Here is a 21,163-nt window from a genome sequence, read left to right on the forward strand (position 1 = left end):
AGGCAAATTTTGGACTTTCCTAGGTTTCCTAGTTCATTCGCAGCCCTGTACACGCTGTAATCTAACAGGCACAGTCCCGTGAGAGCTTCTATTTTTTCTGCGTTGGCTCAGCGCATCAGCAGTTTTCAAATCTGGATCTTGAAATGAATGCTGTCCACCTTGAGTTGTTCCACAGTGCATCTGTCCTTCCTCTGTGCTGGACTGCCAATGTGTTGCACGCTCATTGACTCTTCATTAACCAGAGAAACTTCCCTGTATGCAAAAGCTTTCATTCTCTGTCGTGTTTCTACTTATGAGAGTAAGGTCTTGTATTCCTAAAATGGATAATCGGTTGCAGAGCTGCGAGTAGTTGGTGGATGAATAAATGGATGTTTGATAATATGTTTCCACTTAAAGAGCTGTACCACAACATCTCCTCCCCCCACCTCCAAACCTTCCAAAGAAGCACTTCAGCTGACTGATGTCCCGCCACTTTTACTCATCCATATGTAAATATATTCTGCAAAGATTCTTCTAAATCTAATCACATCTTCTACTGTAGAGAGGATGCTTGCGATATAAGTGCAACATCGGAAGCCATGGAAACATTAAGGGGGGGGGGGGGGGGTTGATATATTTTGGTATATGGCCAAAGAGATAACAAGGCAACATATTGTCATGTGGATGATATCTTGGCAAAATAGTGTTGGGTTATTTAACCTGTGTTTTCTATGAGTTTCCAGCAACACTGTAACGTGACATATTATCTAGCGGTTAAGATTCTTATGCTTTGATAAAGTTCGAAACATTAAGCCGGTTATGAATCGGTCTCAATTTCGCAGCTAGGTTTAATGATTGATGATGATGATACTGGGTCTGATTCAGCAGACAATAAGAAAAAACCATGGAGGTTTATCCGAGAGTCCTTCTAGATCTAGGGGCCTCTAGATCCACTTTTGCCGCCGCCTTTGACTTCCATTCAGACCTGTGGAGGGACTGCTGGGGGGCCGACTGTCCTGACCCTCTGCATTAGATAAAGAGGTCTCAAAATGGCCGCCTGCGCTTGTAGATATTATCAATACAAGGATGCGAGCGGTCGTGTTCATCTGAGCTGGAGCAGAAGTGGGAAAATGTCCTGCGTCACAAATAAATGGAATAAATAGAAATGCCGTACCACTCTCCATGTGCACCGGCTGTGTTTGGAAATCGCGCGCGCTGACGTCACAACGAGCGATTGGCGGTGGGGAGTGGGAAGAGCGCGAGGGAGGGAGGCTGTCGTCGCGAACGCGCTCGACGGATCCCCTGGCGGAGGGCGGCGGGAGCGCGCATCTCCGTTCGCCGACTGCAGGAGAGTGTGAGCGCGAGCCACTGCGTGTGGAAAGCTACGCGGAATGCCGGAGCAGGCGCGAGCCACAGACACGTTTCACCCTCTGACATGATAGTGGAGAGGATAGGGGCAGTAAAGAGAGTAAGCTTCTTCTTTTTTTTCCTCTTTTTTTTTTGTTAATTAATTCCCTATTTCCCTCCTATCCACATCTTCAAGCTCTTAAAATGAAGAGCTTCCTCGGACGTGGAGTACCGGGCATATCCCACTGAGCCCTGTGAGCGACCTCTCCTCTCACTACATTGGAATATACGGCGTGCCTATATGCGCAAAGCCATGGAGATTATATGACGTGGATGTATTCTTGAACAGAACTGGACATATACAAAGGGCGAGGTTGCCTCTTCATTTTTTTTTCTTTTGAATTGCCGTTCTTTCGTTGCAGGTTGCGGATACTTTATGATCTCATGTCCTTAGCGAGCCTTCCTTATTTTTACATTTATTTATTTTTTTACACTTTATTTTTTTCGGTCTGTTTCGGAGACGCAGAAGTGGGAATGCCTCGCACAGAACATTTGCGGGGAGAAGATTCCGCGCAGCGTCGATGCTGAATGAATGATTGTCTCCCTCTCCATCTGAGACGTGCCATGGATGGGAAACTTAATTTGTATCCACGGAACCGGTCGGGGAATAGCCGTCGCATTAAATAACTACTGCTGACAGCGATCAGGTAACACACCTCATCTATTAAACTCAACATTGCTGTCAAATAAAAAATGCTGGACGGGTTCTTATGCGCCTTTTCTTCTTTCTTTTTTTTTACTCCAAAAGATTTGCAGGCTAACGGCGTGTCTGTTTATTTGATTCTTAGCATCCGTGTGTCCGGTTTTATTGACGCATGCGGTCTCAAATTCAAAAGGGGAGCCGGCTCCTCGCTCTCGGCTGTTTCATCCAAACTCAAGTGTGTTGACAGTTGTCCGCGGGATGTGTGATCGGTGAACCTGAACGGAAGTACCAGCCGCGGGAAGAAAAAAAACCCTCCAGTCCATCTGAGCGGGCTGAATTACAGCCCATTAGTGGAGCCCAGGTGGACAGCAGCAGCCCCCTGAATGCTGAGCCGCTCAGGGGGAGACACAGGGAGCTGTATGACTGCCGCCAAAGCCGCTGGCAGACTTGTAACTTTGCGCAGTGGCCAAAAGAAATACGCACGCACGCACCCACGCACATTGTGCGCACAGAGCCAGCACGGACACTTTTATTTCCACCTTCCGTACTACGGACTCGCCTCTCTCGACGCATTCACATCCTCACGTCCTCCATCCTCCCGACACACACACACACGCACACACACAATCATGTTGTGTTCTTTCCGGTCTTTTTTTTTGGGGGGGGGGGTCCACGATGCCATTTTGAGTTTTTTTTGAGTGCCGTGTCTAAAACCACAGCTTCTCCACGACATCGACGCTTCCTTCGCAGTGCCCCTGATGGCCCGACATGACCCCCCCCCCCCCCTCCATTCCGTGCCCTGGTTCACGACTGTGCGAACTGTGCGCCCGGGTAAGTGGGTGCCTTCGCCCGTTGAATGCTAAAAAGCCAGGATGCACCGAGGACGCCAGTGAGCTTGCGCTCGGGATTGAAAGGGGGGGGGGGGTGACTTACATCCGTACTGGCGTCTCGCCACTCAACAGAAAGCCCTTTGAAAGCTACCTGATCACGCACTGAGCGGAGGTCCGATTTATCAGTGGGCGCCTCTGACTGTGGTGCGTCTGCCGCAGTGCTGCTTTCTTTTTTTTAAATCTTCACCGTACATCCTCCCAGATCGATTCTGAATTATATTTTTTTCCGACGAATGATGAGTTTTTTTTGTTGTCTTTTTCTTATCGAGTCTGTGGAAACGGGTTCGTCCGGCGCTGGCCTCGTATGCCCCCATGTAGCGAGCAGGTGGCCCCGGTGACGCTGAACGGGAATGACAACCCGGGACGCGCAATCGGGAGTGCAAAAGAGCCTCCGAGCAAACCCCCCCCCCCCTCCGTCTCTTGTTTCTACCCATCTGTTGAGCACTGCACGCCTCTAAAAACAAAACTCCCACTGCACTATCAAACCCCCCTCAAATAAAAGACTGTTACACACATGGCAGCAGCGACCTCCATTATTTTATTCCCCAAGTAGCCATCTGTGGTATCTTGAGCAATTTCCTACCGTATTTAAATTATTTCCCCACTGAATCGAGCCAGACTTCACTACAGCAGCCCCGGTGGGGGAACTTGTGCAGGCTATTTAACAGGAACACTGATTCATGAGCGTTGACTGTCACTTTGGCTCTTGGCACCTTTGAGGATTTGCAATAAACGGTCAGATTTAGCCTGCAGCATTACTCATCTCCCGAACAGGAAGTCCAGTGATCATGAAATTGACTTTTATGAAAAGGGAAATCATTAGAAGAGTAAACTCGTTTTGACCACAGAACAAAGTAAAGCACACTGAGGGCAAATGGAGACTTCTCTGTGTACCGAATGCCTGCCTCCACCCCGAATGTGAGCAGTGAATAACGGCATCACCTCTTCCTTTTTTTAAACGCATCCAATAACCTTGTTTGTTTTATTTCTCCGGGCTGCTGTCAGAACTAATGGAGCCGGCAGGGCCGTGTCCCCTTTTAGCGGGGATGAGCAAACCGCGGATGATGTCTGATGAGTTGAATGTAAGAGAAGGCTCCTTTTATTAACCCTGCCGTGTAGAGGACAAAGGGGTAGTCAGGGGCATTGGTTTGTTGCAAACTCTCTGAGTCTATTATCGCATCACTTGCAACCCTGCTCGCAGTATCCATTCAGGACCAGTTCTCAACATGGATGCTATTTTTTTAAATGGAGTTCCAGACAAAGTACTGATAATTGTTGTGCTCTTTTTTGCAATGAATGCATCTATACATCTAGTTTGGAAACATTTGGGTTACTTTACAGTGAGTGCCACAACTTTCAAAATTACCATGGAAATCATACTCATTAACTTCTCTGTGGTGTTAGATACATATTTCTTACCTTTGTTTTGTCGTAGGAAAACGGAAAGTATTCTCACTACTTTTTCAATAAACAGTCAAGGGTTATTGAATTCAGGCTAAAATTTCCTGCTTTTTAATAAACAGTGTGAAAAAAAAACAAATCAAACAATATAATACCAGTGGTTTGTAGTTTTGGATTCATTTGGCCTGAATACAATAAAAATGTTTTGGAAGCTTTTTGCCAACAAAAAGTATTGCTGGATCAAAGCCGAGTATTGGACTCCAATCCCACTATACTAAACTCCAGTCCCACTGTACAAAACTCCAGTCCCATTGTATGAAACTCCAGTCCCACTATACTAAACTCCCATCCCACTGTACGAGAGTCCCGTCCCACTGTACGAACTTCCAGTCCCATTGTAGAGACTCCCATCCCACTGTACGAAACTCCAGTCCCACTGTACAAAGCTCCAGTCCCACTGTACGAAACTCCAGTCCCACTGTACAAAACTCCAGTCCCATTGTAGAGACTCCCATCCCACTGTACGAAACTCCAGTCCCACTGTACAAAACTCCAGTCCCACTCCCATCCCACTGTACGAAACTCCAGTCCCACTGTACGAGACTCCCGTCCCACTGTACGAGACTCCCGTCCCACTGTACGAACTTCCAGTCCCATTGTACGAGACCAAGACCAAGATTGGCTCAAAAATGCTTCAATAAACCTTTTTCTTGAATTCAAGCCAAATAAAACATGTCAAGAAGAATTTTTCCCCCCTGGAAAGAAGCCGTGACAAAACTTCATTATTTTCTTTTTGTTGCAATATGTTTGAAACCCAAAATATCTGGGTCATGGTTTAAAGGCTTCTCTGTGGGTTATCCATTCAATAAAGCCCAAACCCTCTGGCCAAATATCATTGGGGAAAATGGGGAAATTAACTCATTCTGTATTTTACATCAGACTGTTACCAAACCTTTAACATTCTCATTGTAATTGAATGAGAAAATTACATCAAAGGTAATAATTAATCAAGAAAATCAAATTTAATCAAATCAAATGTTATCCATTTTCTGTAAATGATTATTATAAAATAATAATAATAATAATTAAAAAAATCAGTTCAGTTGTACGGCTTTAGGCGTGTGTTGAGAATTCATGGACATCATTTGCCGGATAAGGTATTGATGAAACAACAAAAAGAACATCCCGCCTTTGTGGCCCCAGAAAGAAAATAAATTGCCGCTCTGGGTTCGTATGTCCCTCGCCAACCTGGCCGAGGACATCCCCAGAGATCTCTCGAGCTCCTCTCTCTGTGGCACCAGGGACGATTTTTACAAGTGCTTTATTTACAGGTGCAGTCAGATGCTTGGTTATTTTAACCCTTCCATAGAGTAAAAATGTTGGCAAGGTGGAGGAGTGCAATAGCTCAACAGAGTAGCAAGCCCACATGTTGTATTGCAAGGTTTTCTCTAGTCGGGCGTATAGAGTTATAATTTTTCGGTCCCATGAAGGGAGAAGTTAGCATATCTGAATGTTGCAAGAATTGATGCTTGTCCGACTGGTTGAGAAAGTCCTCTTGAATCCTCTTATTGCCTTGAATATTAACCGGAAAGGAGACCACGTGTCATGAGATGATGAAGAAGAGAAAAACACACACACACATTTATTACAACACACAGATGTGAATTGTGTCAGTTTTGACCGTGGCACAGCAGGAAGGTTAAACGAGACGGATGTATGAGGCTGCAGGTATACGCCATCAACGAGCGATCGTCTGAGCAGCTGCTGGAAATGCAACCAAAGGGACAGTGTGACGCATGTCAACTGCAGATAAAAACCTCCCAGTTATATATGGCACTTTCATAAGCACTGTAAATGGGATACTAATAACATCTTCAATATCTGGCCACGCACTAATGCCTCTCTCTCTCTCTCTCTCTCTGTGTCTGTCTGTCTCTCTCTCCCACTCACTCACTCACATACAAACTAAGCCCTTCCTCATCCATATCTCTCCATTTCCCATGACACTTCCGCTGAAGCGGATCCGAGTGGCAAGAGCAGACATTACTTCCCACACACAGCGGGAGGGAGTAAAATATAGTATGCAGTGTGATAGTGGCGCCTGCTTGCTTGCGTGCTATTTAAATTAAGATAGGACTGTTTGTTTCCTAGGTCGATGCATGATTTTAAGTCTGTGTGGGGGCGGCGGGGAGCCTGCTCCAGAAGGATTTACCGTCAACGAGGATTTTTCATAAACTCTGCTGTCAACCTTCAAGCTTTGCAACGGGCCAATGAGGGAGAACAAAAATGTCCGTGTTTGGATGAATCACAGAGGATAAAGAACAGAGGGCTTGACAAAGCAGAAGGGATCAGAGGTGATTTTTCTAAGGGCGGTGCTTTTTTTCTCGTCCTCCCCACAGCGTCATACAATGTGCCCTCTTACTTCCTATGCTCTGCCGTGCTCCATTTGGAGTCACAAATGCCCTCAGTCACTCTGGGGCGGCGACGTTCATTTGGCGCGAGTCCCCGAGTGACTGTGTCAATATTTGCGGCGAGTTCCATTTTGTTTTGGGGCGTTGTATCAGCATGACTGGGCTCGGGCTCGGGCTCGGCGGGGGCACAAAAAGGAAAAGCAACAGAAAAAGAAAAAAAGCCCCGGCCCTGTAGACTCACCCTCTACAATTAATTAAGCCTTTTGGCAAGAATAATGAAAGGATGGGACTCCTTAGGAATAAATAAGTTAGGGTTGCAGGAGGATGAGGAGGGAGGGGGGGGGGGAAACCAAACACATGAAGTGCCTAGAATCGCAGGGATGGTTCACATCTCTGATTAATATTGATTGCGCATAGGATAAGAAACCGCCACAATCCAACCATTGAGAACAGTTAATTCATTTTGCTTGTGTGTTAATAACTCTCTTTGTGCAGAGACGAACATGACGTTTTTACTGGGCAATCAGAGCAATTTCAGGTTGTTACCTGCTGTGAAACTGTCCGCCTGTGTGTCTTTGTGCGTATTTCTGTCTGGAAGCTGGTCGCGTTGCAGAAGTAATGTTTGCCCCCTTTTAAAAAAAAAAATGTTGTTCATGATGTGTGGCCTTTGGGGATGGAGAACCAGCACGAGCTGGCGGATTGTATTGATTCTGAGCATCTAAATCTGCTTTTTTCAAAGTGCGGTGCAGGAGGGCCCATGAGGTTCACATGAGCAGATTTATTTAATGCCTTTTCTTTGGTTTCTCCTTTAACAACTTATTGAGCGATTCCCGCCTTGTGATTTCCTATCCCATCTCCCCCCGACGCTTCCTGCTCTCGTCTCTCTATTTTCTTTTGAGATTCCATAACATGGTCTCACCCCTTTTCGCTTACTCCTATTATGTAATGGAAAATTCCCGCATCCCCAGAAAGACGGATGCAGTAACTATCCTTTGCCGCTCACGCACCAGCAGGTTTCTGCTTCCACTGCTTCACTCCTCGCTCAAAGGGCACATACTAATCTCCCGTAGTCTGCTGGCCTCGGCATCCGCAGAGTTTTCCCCCCACTGTGATACTGATCGGCCTGTATTACAGCTCCTTATAGAAGAGGATGCTTTGTATTCACAGCCCAACAAGTGGAATACTGTGCTCCTGCGGAAGCAGACAGAGCCTGGACTCCTTCGGTGGTGGGATCTAACAGGATCTCATGTGTGCATGTGTGTGTGTGTGCATGTGGGTGCCCCGGTGTTGCAAGTGCCGGCTTGATAAATATAATGTCTTGTGCATGCAAGGGGTGTATTGGGATACTGTGCAAAAGGGCTTTATTAAACCATTTACGAAAAGCTGCAGAGGAGATAAATAGGAATAAGGCATTGCTTTGCAAAGTAGGAGCAATTAAGTTGAATGAAGCCCGCTCCAGCTTCATAAGGTACCGCTGTACGGACAATGTGTTCTTTAAGTCTGCGGTCCCCTGTCCTGTTTTAAATGAGGTTAAGAAAACTCCGCCTAGCATTCAGCGGTACGCATGCAGTGATTTTCATGTGGCCGCCAGTGTTCATGTTTCATTCACCCTGTGTGAGTTTGCGAACTACCTGCGTACGTGCGAACGCCGATGCAGGGGCGATCATCCGTGGCTCCGTGCGGTCCCCAGGTCCAGCGTCTTGTCGTAGCTGCTGCATGTACACTGCGGATCAAAACAAAGTGGACAGGCCCAGTTCCAGTTCCAGAGGCATGCGTGGTAGAAGCGCGCGTGTGCGTGTGGCAGGCGTGCTCATGGGACATATGAGTTGCCATGGAGCACATTATCGCGATGTGTACGTCGTTAAAATGTTGGGCTTGAGATTTATAGAGAATGACGTTGTGTTTTTGTGAGCCCGTGTATTTGTTCGCACTCTGAGGCCAATATGCATTCTTCAATGTCTAATTCTAGATGTCTTTTGAATATGGTCGTTAAAGAGGGAGAGAAGAATGAGAGCGAGGGAAAGAGAGGGTAGAGGGCTGTTGAGTTTATACTATAATAGCTTTAGACTGCACTAAGGAAGTTGAATGTAAATGTGGCTCTCCCCAGTGGACGGAGGTCTGCATGTATTACTGAATTAATTCTTGAAACTGTTAAACAGAGTAATTTACAGAGCGAAGGAGGCTTGAGGCAGGTCAAAAAGTCTGCAACGTGGCAAAACTCTAATCCAGCGATTCTCTCCTGCAACACTGATTCACTCACATTGGGTGGTTCCAACAAGTAGCTTGCCGTCTGCTGATGACTAAATAATAACCCCGACACACATTTGGCTACATTTAAGTTTAATTAAGAAAAGTACTGATTATTGTTCCAGTAACAAAATAGTTGTTCACATTGCTTGTTTTAGTTTTAGATTATTTGATTTTACTGAATTAATATCTGCTTGAGATTGGGAAAACGCGGCCTTTTCCATTTCCAAAATCCCACGAAGCTGCGCTATCTCTGCCGGATCTCCTTCTCACAGGGGAGTCGAACTAATGCGCAAAGTATGACTTCCATTTACCTCAACCAGAAAAAAACGTCCACAGCGCGTAGTGAGCGGAAGTGTTGTGCCGAGTGGAGGGATTTGGTTTCACGTGGAGTAGCTTTTTTGGAAAGTGGCGTTGTTGGATCCCACTCTGAGTGCTTTTGATTTCTCTTGTGTGTTTGCCGTCTGCGTCCTTTGGCCACGGATGCCACGTGTAGGTGTACCGCATGGCAGCGCAAATGTTGTGCTCTAACGGCTCAAAGTGGGTGTTTGCAGAGGGGTTTGTGGCACTTGATTTGGACGGATTTTTCGAAAGTGCCAAAGAGCTCCAGCATTTTCTCACATTTCCCATTGGACCACATCTTTTGTTGTTGTCGCTGTTCATTCAGCAAGTGGAGTCACACACAACTGTGAAAATGTTCAGGCCGTAAAACATTTTGAAGTGAACTTTTTTTTTTCTTCATTTTTACATACTGTATACTTTCCCGCCGCCTTCGAATGGGTGCATTTGTGCTGTGTACGAACTGCATCTAAGGGGCAGCAAACCCCTCATTTGCTATGGATTAGGGGAAAGAGCAGGTTTTCTAGTTGCATAGAAAGCAAGTGTGGTGCATACAGAATATTTTTTTTCACGTAGAGGAAGTGCTGCTATATTCCTCCGTTCAGAAACCACAGGATTATGTGTGCTGAATATCGTGGAATTTAATGGAGGGCATATTCATTGAGGTGTTACGGCGTCCTTATCGTTCAAATTAGATTTTCTTCGGTGTCACCTTTTTAATAGTATGAGGACTTCCTAATGGAAGGGCTAGTGTCCGACAAACCAAAATGCATTTCTGAGGATGTGCAAATGTGCGGACATGGAAAAACAATTAGGTAAAAAGAAAAGCTGCGGCGCAAATCCGATTATTTATCCCGACTTTAAAGTGTCTAGGAATGATTTACCGCAGTTAATAACACGACTTTGATATCCATGGCTCTAGCTCAGAGACACCCGGGGCCCGATGGAGCCGAGCGATGGTCCCCTACCCTTCCCCCGATGCCTTTGGTAATTTCCGTCTCCCTACTGAGCGTTGAGACCAGAGGCTGTGCCATCACCCGGCCCTCCTACTACCACCACCACAGCAATTATACAGGTAGATGAAATGAGACTGTAGGGGAGGCCAGCGATGTAATTAAACCTTGGAGTGAAAGGCCACGGGGCTCCTATGAAGTAATGCCCCCTGTGGCCCACACGGTGTGTGTGAATGCATCGCCACGAAGGCCCACGCGTGTCACCAATAAGGCGCATGGTCGGCGGGAGGAAGCCGCATGACGTGTGACAGACGGAAAATCTCGGATTTCAATGGAGGTGTTATTATAGGAGAAGGCTGTCGTAATCAGCATTATCATAAGCTGCCCCAAAAAGCACCCTAATGATTTAAAACGACCACACAGCACGTAATTAGACCACTCGTTTGCTTGTTTATCACAAAAAAACAGTCCCTCTAGTTGTCACTTAATTGTGTACATAATAAACCACCAAATATGTTTAAAGTATAGTCTTGAACCGTGCAAATGTAGCAAAATTCAGAAAAATAATGCCTTTGAAAATGTAGGTACCACAAATAATACGTGATCTTTAGGATGACGTGTTTATTAACAAGGAGGCCGCAATAGACCAAATTGACCCAGATGCGGCGTCATAAAACGCACAACTAGAGGCAAAAGGTTGTCATGTGTAGGATTGGAATGCTGTCGGTCCAGAGAACCCCGGGCCCTGAAACACAGCAGTCGTTGCCACTCATCGGATTAAACATCGCCTCGCCGATGTTAACAGTGTTTATTCAAAAGAGAAAAAGCTCGAGCTCGACACACACCGAGAGCAGTTAACACAACAAAGTGGTACCCTGACTCTGCGGGAACACAACTGCTTCTTTACCCGCCGCGAAAACCACAACTTTTTCCTCCCGAGCCTGAGCGCTATCTGTAGTCACACACACACACACACACACACACACACACACACACACACACGCTGCGACAAACCCACTGCGTGACACATCGTGACACGTGCGCTATTACAATTACAACTCAGCAGACGCCTTCATCAAAGAATATTTCCCGAGCTTTGCTTTCCCCCAGTGAGGCCCCACTGCTTTGTCGTTTTTTCTTGCTCTTTGTGACTTGATTAACTTGAAAGTAAAGGGAAGGAGCTTAAACCCATGAAAAATATAGTTAGAAAGATGTACCTACATTAAAAGTATATTCCACTTTAAACTTGACAGTAAGACATTTTCAGCATATTCGTGTGGGCGGATTTAAGATGATTTTCCCAGCATGATCCCAAAACACAATCTCTCCTTGGATACATATGGAGCCTTTATTATTTCACTCCCAGCCGGTCACTCCGCATTAACATTAAAACGGCCCATTAGTTCCATATGACTCTCACTATATGCGCTCAAGTGAAGCAGAAAAGCCGCGGCGATGCTTTGATAGGTTTTTATAGCTGGCGGGCTTTAATTCCCCTTGCGGTTTCCGGGTATCATAGCGGTCCAATCTCCTCTTGCCAAACCGTCAGCACCTCTCTCTCCCCGGATCCCAATTTAGCCGCCGATCCCGAGTCTGCGGCGCCGCCGCCGCAGACTCGCCTTTTGGTGGAATTTCACCGCAGCACCTTGAAGGAACAGGCGGCCTTGGAAATGTAATCAGATGGTGCCAATCTCTTTAGCGATGGCTTGGGGACTGGCTAGTGGGTCTCTTAGTGGAGAGGGTTTCTCTGCATGCACGTATCCGCTTTTTGGAATCAGAGCAGATCTCGTTCACCGGAGGATGCTCTGTTGAAATCGCCCCGCCTTGCGAAGCAAACTGCGAACATTCGCAAAACACAGCAAAGTTTTCTATAATCGGGAAAAGCCGGGTTCTTCGCTTGGACGGAAGAGTTGGGGACCCAGAAGATGGAGGGCCATTAAATATATTTCTTTCAATTTTACAATGAAATTACTATGACATAGTCCAGGAAACATTCTCCAAAGTGATAATATCATGAAGTAATTTGGCTCCAATTGAGTCATTTTGTACGTTCTCAAAAGCTCTGCTACGATTATCAGTAAATTGAAGTAGTTGATGGTGTGTTAAACCCCTCATACAAATGTGGTATAAATCCTACGCAGCTTAAGCTATGACGAGAATGTAGCTTATGGGATTCTGGCCTCCACTAAATCTATTTCCAAAGTCATCGCAAATGATTAGTGCTGCCATTAAGGCTTTTCAGGGTATTTCTTACATGGCAAATTTACAACACATGAATCGCTACGAAGGGCCTGCTGCTGGAAGATTAACGTCCGAGCACTTAACCTATTGGACGTCCCCGCACTGTAAAGACACGGGGGGGGACACCGCGAGAAGCAGACGGACACACAAGCCGCCCGGGCTGTCGGGCATGTGTGGTACAATCCACCGAGGACTGGCCGCACTGCGCTGCACTCATCATGTGGTCTTGGTTGTCCCTCGAGGCGGGGTTTAATGACTGTAAATACCTATTGAGAGAATGACAGGGCAGCTCCGCTCACATCAATCCTCGCGTGAACGCGCTTGGGTGTGAATGTGCTTTAATGTCACTGTGAATTTGCGAGCGTGCAGGCCAGCGCTTTGCAATGCAGTTATAGGCCTCATAACTGCGCCGCTTCACACCGGTACGGGCTGAAATATACCTGTGTGTGTGTGTGTATGTGTGTGTGTGTCTGGCCTTTACGTGCTGGAGGCCGTCTGGAGTGGGAGCCACTGTCGGAGATGGACAGCAGGAGGTGGCGGCAGGAAATATTGACCCCTCCGCTAGGTTCAACGAAGCAGGCAATTACAACCTTCATAAGGCTGTCACATTGCCAGGAGGAGATACACACACACACACACACACACACACGCAGATACAAGGAGTATCGGATCGTTTACTTTAGTCAACAGCAGGGTAATAATAATGGGGCTTATGCCTTTATACCTAACTTTGATAAGATTATATTCACTAACTTGAATGCTGATTTCTAGGAAACGTTTCTAAGGCCACGTTCATTAAAACAAGGAAGATGAAGATGATGATGTTCGTGTACTTGACAATTGCAATTAGACAGATTTAAAACATCTTTAGTTGCTGGGGAAACACCGTAACATCGAAACATTTTAACACAATTTAGTGACTTTCCAAAGGAGTATTTCATGGCTAAACAATTGCATTTCATATTGATCTCGGACACAACATGACTACATGAGGTAGAAACAATGTGACGGATATGGGACTTTGGAGACAGTTATTTGTATTAGAACTTGAACAAATTACGCGCACGTTTCTTCCCCTGCGACATATTTTCCGTCGTGGCTCCTGTTTTTTCGTCCCTCAACCGACTCTATTTCAGGGCGCTAAGCTGGCGAGAGCATGACCGAACGTGTTGCGTCATGTACCTGATCAATTTCTCTCTCATACACGCGTTTCCTTTTCCCCTGGTTTCTTACTGCGGGTAGCCATGATGGGGCGGTTGGAAGGTGTTGCATGCACCGGGTCCGTCCGGTCTGTGTGAGATGGATAGATTAGCAGTGTGTGTGTGTGTGTGTGTGTGTGTGTGTGTGTGTGTGTGTGTGTGCAATAAGGCGTCAGCAGATCCATCGGTGAAAGCCATTTTTAACCCTTTCCCGTTCTTGAAATATTTCTGTAATACCCACGCAGCGAGCCGCTGCACGCCGGAAACATTTCACAACGTTTGACCCCACCAGTTTCGTCCCTCAGATATTCGCCCTACACTCGCCTCCTCTGTTCCTTTCCTTGGTGTCCCCGTGCTTTCCATTCTTTCCTCAGCCGCGCGTGCAGCTCCCGCATTTATTTGCATCTCCCACGAGAGCGCAATCTCCTTTTGTGTTTGTGAGAGACTGCATCTCGTCTCTGTGTGTGCGGAGGAAAGGCTCATTATTACTCCGTGTCGGAAGGATCGTCTTTGTCTTCTTTTGGCGGTCAGTCTGCCGCGTCTCCTCTCAGACGCCAATGCGTCCTTTTCGCTCTCCTCCTCCTCCCCCCCCCCACCGCCTCGCCGCCTGCTTTTCTTCGGCTGTGTTTTGATGCCTTTGTGCCGTTGGTTTTGGGGGGGGGGAGATGTGAGGAGTACAGTATTCCATTAGTACCGCGGGTCCCACAAAAACGCACGCACTCAACTCGGGCCGTTTATTCATGACTAAGCCAGCAGTGAGCCAGTTCGGTGTGAGCACATTGTGTGTTTCCTTGTGTGTGTGTGTGTGTTTTTTGTTGTTGCTCTTTTATCAACATCTAAAGCCTCTGTGTGTGTCTAGCTGTCCATTCCTATCACCCTAACCCATGTCGGTCCCCTTCTAGATCTCATCCTACGCTCTGCACGCACTTGAAAGTGCTGTGTTCCCTCTCTGAAGCTTGCGTATACTTGTTTCATTCCCTCCACCTTACCTGGCACGGAGTACTTTTCATGTTTGAGTTTTCACTTTGCACACCTACAGCTATGGCTGCATCATGGAGACGTCTCTCTTTGAAAATCCGGGTTCCTGTGTGTGGTTTTTGGAAAGTTTTTTTCGGGGGCTCGCGGAATACTCAAACTCGCCTCGTCGCTCGCCGGCTTCAGAAATCTTCAATTCCGTGCGGGGGCTTGTATAACAAAACCAACAGTTGAACAATGAGATGTTCACTCAGATACGCACCCGCACACACACACACACACACACATATGAATTAGTTGAGTGCGTCCCTTCCAGGGACAGCTGTACTTGTGCATGTGACGGGGACTGTATGGAACTCAATGACTCAACCAATATAACATTATAATGCAATATAATGCAGGGCATGCATGAAGGAAGGCGTTGTGGGGCGATACATCGGTTATGTTATAAAGGATGTGTGCTGTGGGTACTTCCGATGTGTCAAAATAAATCCTCCTATTATGGATTATAGTTAAAGGTGCTCAATACGATTGAATTAATGATACGTTCATGAGAACATATTTGGAACATAAATTACATAATCACTGAAAAAGAGAACTATTCAAGCGCTAACTAGATTTTCCAGAAGACTGTGATAATAAATCTCTTTTTCTCCTCCTCACCCCCTGGTAGTTCCTAACTTTGCATTTTGTATTTCGCAGAGTGTCTCAGTGCTTGCTTTGTGGACTCAATCATCATATATTCATGAGACGCACTGCAATGCTCATCAATTGTGGAGGCGTGATGCTGAAAATATTTTCTTTTTTTTCCAACCCACTCGTCCATTCTACTTCTATAGCGTCTTTGTTGGCATTCATCCTGCCTGTCTCACTTGCCTCAAACTATCTGAGGATCTTCTAAAGGAGCTGAAGATATGACTGAAGCATGAACCCAATCAAGGTTGGAACCCTTTTGTTAGGGTAAAGTATTTATGAAATAAGGAAAGAAATAAAGTATGAATGAATTACAGTTAGAGGAATGCTCCTTGCATTATTAGCTATTGTCAAAAGCACATCTGCTCAAGTTAGTTGCGACATTGTAATTATTGAAAAATACATGTATTCCTTTGGACTTTAACCGTGTTCAATGAGATAATAAATTGCACTTTTAAAGGCTTTAGTGTAAAAAGAATAGCTCTACCTGATCCAGACATAGTTAAGCTTCAGCCAAAAACATGTTTAGGTGTTAGCATTTGTGAGGACTCAAGTTCACAATAGCACAAATGTTAATTAAATCAAATTCATGTTTTTTGTAAACCCTTACTGAGCTAATTTGAAAACCACTTTGAGAATGTTAATAGAAAAAGTGGGGTTGGGGGGGGTCGTGATTTTTGTGTCTTGCGTTCTCTTTTTAATCATAAATATTACATCAATTATTCAAAGTGGTTTGTTTTTCAACCTCATGACCCTTAAGTTGAAGTGTGTAGTTCTACATTGATTTCTGAAGTCTCTTCCCAAGATTTTAATCAACTTCTTTTTATATCTTTATTTTATCTTCGCTAGAGTATCACCACTGTACCATCATATCATTTTATCTTTCTCCAACATACGATCACCACTTTTACTGCATCCTCTTTGCTGTATGAAAAGTTCCAATCATTTTTTTTAATAATTTAATAACCATTCTTGCGAGTTAAACCCGAGTTCATCCGAGGCCAGAACATAATAACTTATGGCTGTAATATCTGTCACTGGCTGGCAGCCAAATCTCAACTCTATACACTCTATACACTCCATACACTCTATACACTCCATACACTCTATACACTCCATACACTCTTCAAAGGTGCACCCGTGTGTATTTTTTTGTGTGTGTGTATGCGTCTCTATCTCCTTTTGCCGTTACAGTGAAAGGATCCCTCATCACCATCCCTATTTGCTTCCTAGCAGGATCTTCCATCACATGGATGTGTATTTCAAAAGAAAATGCACCATCATGTTCCTTGTTATTTGCACCGTCATGATTAGAATCTTTCCCAAATTGTAATGTCAGGTGGTAAAGGCTGACATCATCAGAAGATAATGTGATAACTCTGCTTTATACACCAGACTGGGTTCATCTCGTGATCACGGGGGGGGGGGTGATACAGCACTGTAGATCAGACCAAGTATCAACCAACGTTAGTGTCCACCTTGTAACGAGACCCTGACTGTTTTAATTTAATTCTTTATAACCACCATAAACACCACTCCAGAAGAAAATCATCCCGGCAATGAGGGACGCTCTAATACAGCCTGAAATATGTCCTCGGCTGCTGCTGCTGCTGCTGCTGCTGCTTCTGCTTTTTTTTTTGTGGCAGATGTCTAAAATAACTAAGCCTAATTGGAGGGAAAAGGCCAATCCCACTGTGGATACTTAAGTCACTCCGTTCCAGACCTGAAGACAAGCGACGTGTTTGGCCAGAGAGGGCTATAATTGGCAGTGTTTTCATCCGTCATATCTGCATCATTTCGCTTACAAACTGGAACAGGAGGTGTGACATGCGGTACGCATTTATGCATATCTAAACATAGGAGCGCACGCATGAACGCATCAGCGTGTGTGGATTTGTTTGCATAGGTACATGAAACCAACCAACTGGATCTTTGCTTTTGTGAGCTAATGGGGAAACAAGGCGAATGCATTATGTATTCCAGGCAGGGCCGTTGAACACGAATAAACACTGACAACGCTGTCATTTACCCCGTCAATTACATGCCTGACACATGTCTCCACTGGCTTAGTGATATCAAATGATTCCGTGTCATTCACGTGTACCAAAAACACAAACAAAGGACGTCGGGTTTCATTACAGTGGTTTGTGCTTTTGTGTAATGAAAATTAACTTCGTCATCACATGACTTTTGCGCAGTAATTCCGAGTCCAATGTTTTTTGTACTGCTCAACAATTAAAGCGAATCATTTTTTCCCTCTTTGAGTTGAGAGTCTGGCACTGTAAACCAAGGGCATGTGCAGCAGTTATTGTACTGCAACAATGATAAGGAAAAGCGGAGTGTGGGAAGAACACAGCGACTGATTTGGCTGCAGTGCTGCTTTCTGTCTGATCTTCAGCTAAAAAGGCCCTAACTCCTACAACAAGCTTATAACCCCTCGCTAATCCCCCCTTCTGACTCATTTCACTGCAGTTTGAAGCTCTCTCTTTAAATCTCTTGTTCGCTCGGTGCCATGCATACGCACACACACACACACACACACACATGCCAGAGTCTCTGAATAATAAAACCCTTCAGTTGAAAATGGAAATGTCTCACTGGACCAGTAAATTGCCATGTGAGAAATATCTTCAGCCAAATGTTCGCACACAGGCACAAGAAGACACTGCAAATCCTTTTTTTTTAAAATTATTATTAGCGTGGGTGCTAGACACCAATGACCTCCATTATTTATGATTTTTTTTTGTCTTGTTTTTGGCGTGTTTCTGAGCCTTAAGCCTTTAATAAGGAGACGTAGAAAGACAACCTCAATGGGAATCCCCAATACCCATGGGCACACACAAACGCACAACATCATTAACACTGATGTTAATATGTACGTATCGCATTGCCTGTTCGAACTCTTTTCAAGGGTCAAGGGTCAGGAAGTGAGTCTCCTCAACAGAAGGCCTTTGTGTCATTGTTGCAGAGGAATTTGTACACCAGCAGCGCAAGAATTAGCCTTGGTGAAGCTTTAAAGGGCTGTCACTCATGGCCTAAGTGGAGATGACTTAATGTCATGGCGCTCATAACGCCACCTCATAGCAGTGCCAACATAGAAGATCACAGTCATTGGTTTAGTGGTGGGACAGAAATCGAGAAAAAAGAAGAAAAATTCTATAACTCTGCACCTTAATGGTATTAATAGGAGGCTAAAGCTACTATAATTTATGTCTTTCATATTTCATTAGCACAGTGGTCCCTTAATTACCTTGTGGTTGGCCCGGATATAAATATATCCTCTCATTGCCACACCTGTTTTGGGATTTAGCGGCTAAACAGAGAATTAATTAATCTGCTTGATGATTATGAGCAAAAACATAGAAGACAAAACTCATGCTAGATCAGAAATGCTCAATCTCTGAATTGTGTGTCCCCTCTGGTGAAACATTTAAGTTACACATGCAAACTCTCGATGTATTGTCCTACCTTGGGTGTGGGGCAGCAGCTACACTCTCCATCTTCATTGCCCTTATAATTGCATGACCAGTCCCATGGGAATAGGATTAGAATATGTCTTTGGATAGATGGGTATTCATCACGCAGAACATATGACATTATTCACAACCATTAGGCTCGTAACTCAAAGAATGCTTCGTTTCTTCTGAAAGGTCAGACTATCATGGGATTTCTTTAATTCATATAAAGATGTACAAAACATTTATTCATAAGTTCGTGTACTCAGCCTCATGGTACACATGCTGGAACCCCGATAAATACGGTCTCCTGTGTAAGATGAGTGTAATAGCTCAATGATGAGGGCCGGCTCATTATCAGGATATATATATATATATACCATTTACGCCCCAATTACATTCATTAACATACTGTAGTATCACTGAAAAGCAGCTACAGTATTCTCTAGACTCTAATGTTGTGTTTTGGAAACTCTGTTTCTAAAGGATGGCTCATTGGGGAGGGACCCTTAAGCCTTAAGCCTGCATTAATGGGTATTTTTAATATTATTAGAGTAAAATTGCCCTCTGTAATGGGAAATTAGTTGCTCTTAGTGCCTACAGTAATACAAAGTAATATCAGTGGTAGAGTAACATTTATATTTACAGTCCTACACAGCTTTAAAACTGTAGTTGTTTGTACTAATCGTATAGTTGAGACTTAAAAGCTTTGTCACCCGCCATATTTTACATAAAAGCGGTTCATTACAACTAGTGCTAAAAGATGTTTATTTTGTGGACGTCCTATAGCTTCACGTGGATACAATTTTCAATTATTTTAGTTCAAAGTGAGGATTAGGTCGCAGGAAAAAAGCAAAGTAACAGATTAGCCGTAACCGACATAGCATCTAGAACTTTTTGATTCCTTGTCTGAAGGTGTAGTCCACCCAAAGGTTGCCAAATATTGATGAATGCACCTCTTACTGTGTGGAAACATAAAAGTAGTCATTTGCTTCCTTCTATGGATCTACTTTGTTTTGACCAATTGATATTTTGTGAAGCACTTTTTCATGAAGTTATTCCTTGGTCAGTTTTTGGAAAAGACCAGTTTCAGTGAAAGCTATCCTCAAGTGGCCAAATTTCTCTCTGTTCCATCCAATTTTCCATCCGTGTTTATTGCTAATTGTTATCTTAAGAATTGTCTTCTGTTCCTATTGGACACAGACTGATTTTTCAACCAATGTCTGTCGATGTCAGTCAGCGACTTTCCCTGGTTTTCAATAAGCACAGTGAGAGAGGTCCATGTTTGATTAGCCTCTGAAGTGAGGGATGTGCCTTTAATCCCTCCCTTTACTAATCCCTGTCCTCTTAGAGGGGCCTCACTGCCTGTGGGCAAAAAGGGCTGCAAGTCCTCCCGCCTTGAGCCGGCGGCCGCACCGCAGACGTCCATCTCTTTCATTCTTTTCAACCCCTGAAGGGTTACGGCATCACGAAAAAAAAACGCTGTTTCACGTTCACTGCAACGTAGGCATTGTTGATAGTGACATTGGGCGGTTGAACATGACCCAAGAGCTGACACGCAGGCGGCAGAAAGCGGGGAAGGACCGGGTTTTTAATTGGAAAGGATTAGCAGGGTAAAGGGAGGTAGACTCGAGGGGGGGGGGGGGGGTGGGGGGGGGGGGGGGGGCTGGTCCTGGACACAGGAAAAATATATAACCAATCTGACCACCGCTGAGCTGAGGAAACAGGCGATGAGTGGGATGAGGTGAGGCCGAGCGGCTGGGGACCAGAAGCACAGGGAAACCGCCTGCAGTCCCAGGGCAGCCGTGACTATTGCACTGCACAAAACCCCCCCAAAATGACCACCTCTCTGTTATCAGACCAATGATAGTGGGGGGGTGGTGATCTGCTGGTCGGATTGTATCCTACAATTTTGTTATTCGCCTGACATTTCCTTCACTGCCAATATTTGTGTTTTTTGGTGATGTGTCATAACACCTTCTGGATTGTGTGTCCAAGATGCCGCCGAGGCGACCGCATTCTCTCAAGAGTTTAAAGTTTCTGTATCAACATTGAGGACTGGCGCACAATCGACACCATCAACCTCAGGTCAAAGGGTCCGCTTGTGCTTTACTTTACGCGTGCGAGGATTTTTTCCCACAACAAAAGCATACATATTATTATATTTCAAGGAAAAGAGCACGGTTGAGGTCAGCCTCAAGTCACAATAGAGTGACATTCGACTCAAGCGCATAGCGAGTTAATAACAAGGCGAGTGTCTCGCTGCTCACATGCCTAACGACTGGGAAAGTGTCGGAGCGTTAACATGCCTTAGCAGGGGGGCAATTTTG

The 21,163-nt window shown here is 45.1% G+C and overlaps 1 protein-coding gene across 4 annotated transcripts in view; it reads left to right on the plus strand.

Annotated features, from left to right (window-relative positions):
* The first annotated feature begins 1,529 nt into the window (after positions 1 to 1,529).
* Positions 1,530 to 21,163, plus strand: part of adgrb2 (adhesion G protein-coupled receptor B2) — a 161,668-nt gene continuing 142,034 nt past the window's right edge. For all 4 annotated transcript variants that reach the window (XM_037474375.2, XM_037474377.2, XM_037474378.2 and 1 more), the window contains exon 1: positions 1,530 to 2,033. The gene's annotated coding sequence lies outside the window, so the exon portion shown is untranslated. The remainder of the gene's footprint in view (positions 2,034 to 21,163) is intronic.

Source organism: Pungitius pungitius, chromosome 17, assembly GCF_949316345.1.
Source record: "Pungitius pungitius chromosome 17, fPunPun2.1, whole genome shotgun sequence".
In the NCBI taxonomy this organism is placed as follows: Eukaryota; Metazoa; Chordata; class Actinopteri; order Perciformes; family Gasterosteidae; genus Pungitius; species Pungitius pungitius.